Source organism: Hydra vulgaris, chromosome 11 (assembly GCF_038396675.1).
Source record: "Hydra vulgaris chromosome 11, alternate assembly HydraT2T_AEP".
NCBI lineage: Eukaryota > Metazoa > Cnidaria > Hydrozoa > Anthoathecata > Hydridae > Hydra > Hydra vulgaris.
The window spans coordinates 44,865,256-44,876,866 of NC_088930.1; positions in this window are offsets into that span (position 1 = coordinate 44,865,256).

Below are 11,611 nucleotides of genomic sequence, written 5' to 3' on the forward strand. Positions count from 1 at the left end.
GTGCTAGTACATAAAGTACGGTGCGGAAAGCGTTAATAAATCTTACGAGAAAGTTTTTGTATACGCGTTAAGATTATTTAACTAATAACTTTAACAAAATTTCACCCATTGTTTAGTAACGATTTCGCTTTAGAAGTATTATCATGGTACACTTAAGATAACAATATACAAAAACAATTCATAAGCTTTTTGACTATTTTTAAAAATTAAAGTAAATTTATCTTCTGCAGTTTTTAGTCGGTTGGTCGTTATAGTTTTCTTTATATTTAATAGTTACGTGAAAGTAAACCTCTGAAACTTTCATCGATACTAAATATTTCATCTTTTAAGACTCACTAAATATTATATGGGTGGTACCAGTTAGAGATTCTGGCTGATCCTGTTTCACCTATTTATAACAAAGTTTAGAGAATTTCCTGCTGTTTGTTTCAAAAATTTTAAGCAATAGCTTATTTTATAATACATTATATTCAATGACTATAATGCTAAAAATAGTTGTTAAATAAAAATGGCTTAAGTCTAATACCCGAAGCACATACACAAATAAACACATACAAAATTAACTTCTATTAGTTAAAACTACTGGCAAAAGTCAATGTGAGCAGAACCTTGCAAAGCCTTAGACCTCCAGCAGTAGTGACATTATTATTTTTTTGTATTATTTGCAAGATTTAGTTTTACGTAAACTATTTTTTGTTCTACATTAAAATAAAAGCATAGACATGAGTTAACTAAAGAGCTATGAACATATTTCTAATATGGCCATGGTATGTCCACTCTATTGAGCTTATCAAGAATTATAAGCTCATTGACTTCATTATCTATTAATTAGATATAAAGTGAAAAATAAAAAAACTATAAACCAAAGTAATAATAAAATCATATCAATTTGCTAATAATGAGGGGCGCAGCTAAAGATGCATTATGTTGCCACTGTTACATTTTTTTTACCTTTGTTCTTTCTAATGATTTATTTTTAACTAAATATTTCTTAACTTTCACTTATTATATTTTCGTCTACAAACACACTTACTTTAAGCCCAAATTTCCAGTTTATGATGTCTAAAGTTGAACATGTCAGGTCCATGAGATTTATTAAAGAATAATAAAATTAGAAAACATCTTATATGCTCTAATACATTAAAAAAATTTTTAGTTCAATCATTATTATCTTAGAGAATGGGTACAACACCACGTGCACGGGTACAATGGTTTTTCTTACTCAGCTGCCATCTTAGTGTGAATCCTTTCAGTTCAAAGCGCCAAGTTTTTGCCAAGGACTTTTGTTATTAGTGATATAGGTATAATTGTAAATATTTTCTTCCCAGCAAACATTCTATAGTTAATCTTTAGTGTACCTATACAGACATTTTGAGCGGTCCACTCTAATTTTACTCATTAGTGGCAGCCGCCAAAAGTACCTAGCAGATGACTAGCCACTGTATGACATAATATAAATTATTGACTGATTAATTATATTGGATCCACTAATGATCCATTAAGTAACCAAATAGCAAAAAAATCAATGGACCGCTTAAAATGTCCTAGTGGGCACGAAAACGTTTTGCAAACTTTTTTTGAAGGTTTTGAAATTTGACTGTTAATACTTTGTGCTAGGCTTCTACATTGAAAAGATACAGTTTCATATTCTGATATTTGTTTCAAAGCTTAGGATATTTCCTCCCAGTTATTATACAAAACATTAAAGGTATCATACTGACAAGACCAATTTGTGTCAGTTAGATTTTGAATGGTTCTTTCTCTTAAAGCAGTAGTTAACTTTATGAATAAAAAAAACTTAAACATTTCTTGCAATAAATTAAAAATGAGTACTGTGTCACTCTGTACACTTCATCAACAATCTGTAACACTCAGTACACATCATCAACAATCTGTAACAATTTTTGTGACTAAGTTCAATGATTATGCTACAAAATTTTGTACCTTTTGTACAATGATTATTGTACAAAAGGTACAAAATGTGCAAGTTAACTAATAATCTTAGTTTGTGCGACCTCATTCAGGACTACAATCCTTATATTTTACTATCGTTATCATAGGATTATTCTCTTAAATCACTTATTTCATTATTATTTGCATTTAAGTATTGTATTATTTCTTTTTCCAAATGTTCCGCTTTATGTCTTGAATTTTCAAAAAACTTCAAAAAGTGATCCTGAATTCATTTTTTAATTATCTAATAATCAAAGCGAGTTTTCAGTATGTAATACGTCACAAGTTGATAAGTATGTAATATGTCAGGAGTAGAGTCAACAATAATCGAGTACTAATTTTTTACTTTTACTTCCTAAAGTATATGTTGGATTACTTTTTCGGCCATTAATATAATGATTTATTCGAATAAGATTGACAATAAATAGGATGTCCTAGCGGAATTTCCATATTGAAAATCCAGTTTTCAAGATCCGTTTTTAGCTGCGCAATATTTGCAACTAAAAACGGGTCGAATTTGGCAATTTTACATTTCAAATTATTTTATATAATTTTTATAATTATTTCATTATAATTATTTGACATACCAAATAATAAGATAACTGTCATTGACGTTTCCATTCATTTGAATTTTTTCTCTTAAAGACAATACTTGGCTTGCAAGTTTTTTTGTAATTAAATAACCGAATGCATATACATAATGCAAATACATAATACATAATGCATATACATAATACATAATGCAAACCCATTCGAGCCGTTGAAACCAATAATTTTTTTCTTTAGACTTTTTGGATTTAATATTTCATTTAAATTTGACTTTGAGTCACCATAAAATCGCTGCTTCAGAACTGTTTCTAACTATCGGTGGTGTAATGTGTTTTCGTACTAAACAAACATTCCTTTACATTTTTCCAATCAGAATAATCTGTAGTAGCCAGTGCTGATACACTATACTCTAACTATATTTTAAAAATTTTCTTAATTTGCACAATTGTCTTTGAAATTTAGTAGTCAATGTGGATGTTGGATCATAATCAATAATTTTGCCATAAAATACACAGTGGAACTTGAAAACGATTTCAAACAACTCAATTTCCTAGATATTAATATTACGAACACAGGCTCTGGAGCTTATGAATTTCAAATACATCGAAAAGAAGCTATTACAAATGTTCAACTTAAACCAAATTCGAACATTAATCCTAACATTATTATTGGCGTTTTCAAAGGGTTTTTTAGTCGTGCAAAAAGAATTTGCTCTCAAAAACACCTTAAAAAAGAAATTGATTTTCTAATAGACATATTTGTTGAAAATGACCACGACAAGAACATTCTAAATAATATTATTATAGACTATTTAAAAAACGGTTCAAAAAACACCACATGTCAACCATTAGATACCCAACCCTTTATAAAACTACCTTGGATACCAATTGTTGGTCCAAAACTTCGTAAAGAATTTTGAAAACAAAACATAAAGGTTATTTTTACATCAACTCCCAATTTAAAAAATATTTTTTGCAACAATAAAACTAAATTACCACTAAACACAAACCCTGGCGTATACCAGCTTAAATGTTCATGCGGTTCGATATTGGTGAAACTAAAAAGAAGGTGAAATCGAGATGTATTGAACACCAGAAAAACAGCTTAAAAGAAAAATGGTCCAATTCAGGTGCAACTGAACATTCCAAAACATGCCATGCTAAGTTTGATTGGTTGCACCCCAAAACATTATCTGTAGCCCCAGAATATCGAACTCGGAAAATCAGAGAGTCACTCGAAATAAGCAAAGCTAGGGTTCGACAGGAGTTGAGAAATGGTGATGTGGTTCTCAATCGGGATGACGGTGATAACGTAACAACTAAAACCGGGGGGCCATTTTTTAATAAAATCTACTGACGTCAGTTATTTGAGAAAATTTTTTGTATTATATTTTGGCTTTTTAGTGTTATCTTTTTAACGGTTTGTTTTTACTATAACGATTTCTTTGTAACTATTTTATTTATTATACCTGATGACGCTGATCACGATAGATCAGCGAAATATCGAAATAATTATATATTATTAAAATATATATATATTTTAAAAAAAGTTTATACGCAGCCGTATTTATTGAATTCTACCCATATATATATATATATATATATATATATATATATATATATATATATATATATATATATATTTATATATATATATATATATATATATATATATATATATATATAATTGTTTTTTTGACGAGATTAAATAAAAATAACTACATGATTTTTACTACTCAAAGTTTTATGCGTTTAGCAATTATCAGGTAAAAAATACATAGTTTTTTTCGTTAAAAAATATACTTAATAAACATAGTGGCGTTCAAAAACAATATATACATATATATATATATATATATATATATATATATATATATATATATATATATATATATATATATACATATATATATATATGTATTTATGTATGTATGCACATACATACATACATACATACATACATACATACATACATACATACATACATACATCCATACATACATACATAAATACATACATAAATACATACATACATACATACATACATACATACATACATACATACATACATACATACATACATACATACATACATACATACATACATACATACATACATACATACATACATACATACATACATACATACATACATACATACATACATACATACATACATACATACATACATACATACATACGTACATACAAACATACATACATACATACATACATACATACATACATACATACATACATACATACATACATACATACATACATACATACATACATACATACATACATACATACATACATACATAAATAAATCTCTCTATATATAAAAGGCAATGTTTGTATGTTTGATGTTAGCTATAGGCGTCAACACCTCTAGACCAATCAATACCAAACTTGGCACAAGCACTAAGTAGGCCTGAGTGGTGGTTTTGGCCAGGTTTGGGGCACCTGGGGTGGTGGGTGGGGGGTTGGGGTGAAGGGGGTCAAAAACGAACAAAAATTTCGTGATATAACTAATGGGCGACCCATATATATAACGTGAATATATATATATATATATATATATATATATATATATATATATATATATATATATATATATATATATATATATATATATAAAAGAAATATATATATATATATAATTATATATAGATATATATAGATATATATATAGAAATATATATATATTTAAAAGGCCCCTCCCAACCCTAACCTTAAGAAACCCGCGCAAAGCACCGGGTAATCCAGCTAATATATATATATATATATATATATATATATATATATATATATATATATATATATATATATATATATATATATATATATAAAAGAAATATATATATATATATATAATTATATATAGATATATATAGATATATATATAGAAATATATATATATTTAAAAGGCCCCTCCCAACCCTAACCTTAAGAAACCCGCGCAAAGCACCGGGTAATCCAGCTAATATATATATATATATATATATATATATATATATATATATATATATATATATAAAAGAAATATATATATATATATATATAATTATATATAGATATATATAGATATATATATAGAAATATATATATATTTAAAAGGCCCCTCCCAACCCTAACCTTAAGAAACCCGCGCAAAGCACCGGGTAATCCAGCTAATATATATATATATATATATATATATATATATATATATATATATATATATATATATATATATATATATATATATATATATATATATATATATATATATATATATATATATATATATATATATATATATATATATATATATATAGACAGATAAATGTATAAAGTTTTTCTTTCTGATGAGTCTTTTTTGTTGAAACACTGTGTTATATGAAAAAACGGAGATAATTATTTATTTTTTTATTTGCTTAAAACACGACATTGAAATTTGACTTTAAAACCTCAATAAACCCGTGTTAAACTCAATTAAAACTGCCTGTGAAAAAAACATGTTTTTGGTTTACGCCTGGTACGGTCATTTAGATGTGGACAAATACTATAATTTTTAAGATGGCAACGACCTTTAGATACAAAAAAATTTTTCTGAGTAGCAACAACATATTTAAAGTTTTACTTAGTAGTTACTATATTAGTTAGTATATTTTTGATAGAATGAAATAATTATAAAGATAATTGAATTGCTGATTCAAAAATAATAAAAACAAGATAAAGATGTTTTAGTATATAAAAAACTAGGGTTCTCCGGTACATTTATTTAACTGTTAAAATCGTTATTTGTTTACACCTTCAAAACTCTTTTTCTAAAAAATATGAGCGTGACAATCTATTAATTTTTACTTTTTTATTCAAAGTAGTCTTATCTTGATTTGAAATTGTTTTCAGATCTCAGTATTCAATTTTTTTTTAAACAAAAATAGAGTTCACTTGACACTACTTTTGTCTTAATTTATAGATACACTTACATTCATCTATATAGCTAAATAGGCGGACGTGTAATCGGCGCACACACTCCCTCCCCAAAATTCGGTACGGAGTTATTTACGAGTGCAATTTAGGTTGCAATGTTTACTTAAAGTACGGAGGGAAAAGAAGTCGACAAAAACAGAACACTGTTTTATTAACTTTATATATTGTTCTATATTAAATAAAATATAGCGAAATCGAACATTTAAAAAAAAAGTTATCTAATAAACTTACAACAAAACAAATGTTGCATTTCTTTATCACAAACATGCGAGATAAAACAATTTATTTACAAAATAGAACTTGTTTACAAATTATTTTTTAATATTATTACTTGTAGCATTTTAAAGCTTGCTTAAAACTAAAAAGACATATCTGCTATTAAATAAAATTTTTTCAAAATTATATATATATGTATATATATATATATATATATATATATATATATATATATATATATATATATATATATATATATATATATATATATATATATATACATATATATATATATATATATATATATATATATATATATATATATATATATATATATACATATATATATATATATATATATATATATATATATATATATATATATATACATATATATATATATATATATATATATATATATATATCTTTTGAGTAGCCTAGCAACAGCTTATAAAAAGTTAATGTTGAAAAAATATCTTTTATTCTTGAAAAAAAATTGAATACTAATAGGGGAGACCGGGGCTAGTTGGCCGCAGGGGCTAAGTTGACGAACTGCGTTTATCTTTAGAGCCTTTCATCAGAAAGTGACAAAAATTACTCAGAAACTTCCTTATTGACCATTTCATCATTCACTATAGTATTGTCAGGATTCGCGCATGTGCATGGGAGATACTGAGGTTTTTTGGACAAAAACGTAACTTTTAGAACATCGCTTCCTTTTTACTTTACAAAGAAAATATTTAGTCGTATGAAAAAAAATTATTGTAAAAGTTCCAGTCACAATTGGTTTACTATATCCAGTCAGACCTTTTTTTCAAAGCTGCCGTTTTTCAGGATCTATAGACTGTTTATTAAAAAAAAAGCTTTCGAGGTAAGTTGACAAATATTTCACGGGGTAAGTTGGCTCATAGCATTTACTATGGAAAAAAGTATTTATTTTTATAAAATTATTTATTTTTTAATTTTTAACGATATAGAAAATAAATATTCTTACAAAAAAATTAAAAAAAAATTTTTTAGTTTTTTTTTTCACAGATAAAAGGTGGGCTACTGTTTGGCTTTTATACGGACTAATATTTGGTACCAGCTAAAAGTAATATTAAATTTTGGGATAAAATTGTTGCAAAAATTAATTTAAAAAAAATTTCTATTAATTTTGCATTTAATAGTGCATTAATAATCATTTTTATAGTTTGCGCCAACTTACCCCGTGGTGGGGTAAGTTGGCGCATTTTTTTGAGGGTCCGGAAAGGCCCCAAGAATTTTTTTTTGTAAATGAATGCAAATTTCATAAGATACCCTAATCCATACTCTTTAAGACTACACTTTAATATTTTAAAAAAAATGTACTGTTAGGGCTACAGAGCTCATAGAGTAAAAACCGAGCCAACTAGCCCCGGTCTCCCCTATTAGTAAACATTCTAAAAAAGATTAAAGTTTCATCTATCTAAAAAAGTAAAAAATAATAAATATCTACGCTCAGAAATTTTTTAAAAAGGTTTTGAAAACGAAAAAAAAAGACACACAAAAGTAGCTATTCTTGAAATTACATTTTATTCATTTTGAGAAGTTTTTATTTTATTTGAATCAATGCATAATGTACTGGACGTACCCCCCCCCCGCCCCTATCTTTGGTTTTGTCGTTTATTTAGCCGGTAAATTTGACCCTTTTTGACTAGTTAGTCGGCAAATGTAGACCCTTTCGACAAGTTAGTTGGTAAATTTAGACAGTTAGTCGGCAAATTTTAAAAAACCCCAGTAGGCACGGCACGTTTTTAAAACGTTTTTTAGACGTTTTTATAAGGTTTAAACCTAATAAAAACGTCCAAAGAACGTTTACTTTATATCGGTGTCTGTGAACTTGAACATAGGTAGCTTCTCATCGATTGTGATTTTTTCCAAATCTAAGGGGTAGAGTCGGAATCTAGGAGAATAGAAGGGAAGAGCATAATAGTACTAGTACAGCCACATACAAGTTTGAAAGCCTTTAGAAATTTTAAACAATTTTAAGTTACGCCATTTTCAAATTAAATTTCACACAACTTTTTACGATTTTGAAAACCGCGAAATAATATTTTATTTGAAGTAATACGATTTTGAAAATCGTTTAATTAAATTCTATACAACTTTTAACGATTTCGAAACACGTTCAAACACGAATTTTAGCGACGTCGAAGCGAACGTGCGTGTAATTGATTAGTAGAATAATGTTAACATGCAAGTATGTTTAGAACAAATCATGTCTAAAAATAGAAACTGTGTTATATGATATACAGATGACTCATGCTTGTAATTGTCATTTTTCTATTTTAGTATCGTTTGGGTACATTGTTTGATATGGCATCTTGTGAAATCGCAAACAATATCTTGAAAAGTACTGGACACTTGAGTAAGAAAAATTGCTTTCAGGTTTTGAAAAATGTAGGTTATAGCAAATCTGGTGCATACAAGGTCCTTGGACAAGCAGAGAAGATGGTGGGTGTTACTGATCGTCGTAGAAACAATGGAGCTGCTAAAAAGATCACTGGTGCTGCACTTGGAGGTCTTATACGTGAATTTATCAACAAAACAAACAAAAGTTTAAGAAGAGCTGCCCCAAAATACAATGTTTGCCACAAAACTGTCTTAAATACTTTGCTCAGACATGGTGTTTATTGTCACAAGCAAAAACCAACACCACTTTACTATCCAGCTAAGAAAGGTGAAATAAGAAAAGCACTTGGACAACTTTATCGACGGCATTTAACAAAAGGGAGCCGGTGGACTTTCGATCATCATAATGGATGATGAAACATATATAACAGAGAATGATGGGGCCAAGTTTACAAGGAAAACTTTTTATGCCAAAGATGCCTCAACAACTCCAGAAGAGATTCACTTCTCAGGTCGCACCAAGTTTCCCTTTAAAGTAGGTGTTTGTTATGCATTGTGTGATCATGGTGTTTCTAATTTCTTTATCTGGAACCAGGAAAGGCTATTGATGCCCAGATGTACAAATTTGAATGCCTTTAACGAAGACTAATCCCCTACATTGAGAAGCACTGCCCTGATAAAGCTTGCATCTTTTGGCCAGACAAAGCTTCATCACATTATTCTTCAAAAGTAGTTAAGTATTTAAACAACAAACAGATTCCATTTTTTTTGAATCAAAATAACCCCACCAATGTCCCTCAATGTTGGCCTATCGAGTTCCTTCAAATCAAAAGTCAAGTGTTTGCTGATTTCTTTCAACCAGAGAATGTTGATCAATTAAAATCAAGAGTCAAATCATGAATGAACTTGTAAAGCATGCTCCAAAAATGTTTAATGATTAATAAATATTAATCATAAAACATTCCTCCGATAAATTGCCAAGGCCATAACATCAATAATTTTTAATGATGGTTATGACCTTGGCAATTTATCGGAGGAAGGTCTTGAAGCAAACAACAAAGATATTAGAAACTATTTAAAACTTCTCTCTCTTAATACATCACATCTAGAACAACTTACAAATGTAATGAGTCGTCTTTTAAAGAGATCGAGTTTTAAACCAAATTATCCATTTGCATCCTCCAAGGTTATGCCCAGATTGTGGTTCAAATGAGCATACTAGCAGATCTCATGAGCTTATGTTTTTAAAACCAAAGAGATATTTTGATGATATGTTTGAAAACCTTATTTATGATTAATTATAGAGTTATTAATATTTTTTACTATTTTAACTTTTTAACTTCAAATATATATTGCAAGTTCAAATCATTAGAGCTCTTTCCTTATATTTTTATTATGCTAACATTATTTTAAATCCAAATTTGACAGAATGCTTGTTTTTAAATACTAAACTTCTTATTAATAGAACAGTAGAAACCAGACCCCCATATTATTTAAATTTTTGAATTTTCTTTAAGTATATCTAATAAATTACTTTTTTAATTGTCATCTAAAAAAAAAATTAACTTTGGGTATTTATCAAAAAATACTAATTTATCAAAAATGACCAAATATGGTAATTTGAACCCAGTCCACAAATTTAGTTTAATATTAAAAATTTAAATTTTCTAATAACAAGCAAAAAATTATCTTTCTAAAAAGTCCTTAATGAGTTTTCTAAGAGTTCTAAATCATTAGTTATAATCCTATTTCCAAAACTTTGGTTTATGGGCCTACTGTGACGCATATTGTTTCTGCACTAAATCATTATGTTCTGCTAAATTATGATTTTTAAACATCAAATTTAAAAAACTTATGTTTAAATCAAATGCTCTAATTATTGAAAACAAAAGAAATCTTTAACGTCAATTTTTAAATACCGTACTTAAATAATTTTATCAAGCCGTGTAGGTAAAACAGCAATAATAAATATCAAGCCGATTAAAGCAACAACCTTTATTTTAGGCGTTATAAAATGTAAAACATGTTAAAACAAATTTGATAAAAATTTTGAATTTCAAAGTTAAAATTTAAGATATTTTAAAATAAAATCAAATTTTTTTTCCTTTCAAAAATTTTTTCTTTTTAAATAACCAAATGAAAGAATATTAGTTTTAAAATCACATCTTTTTTTTTTCTTTTACGTCCGATTAACAAATTCTATAAAAAAAAAAGAAGATGAAGAAGTAGAAAAACACTTGTTTTACAAAGCTGCACGTTAAAAGGGATTTAGTTATTTATTTCAACATGATATTAAATGGATGTACACTGCACTGTAGTAGACGATTTTTTAATTACAACGTATATTAGACATATAATTAAAAATACTGTTTTTATGCGGAAATAATATGTTAAAATTCGCTGGCGACTTTAATATTAGGACATAACACACATTGATGGCTTTTTGATATGTTTTGGCTTCAAATATTGTTTCGCCGCGCAAGAGCAAATAGTGCTAATAATTTAAAACAATAATATCAGCAAATAGGTTTATGAAAAGGAAG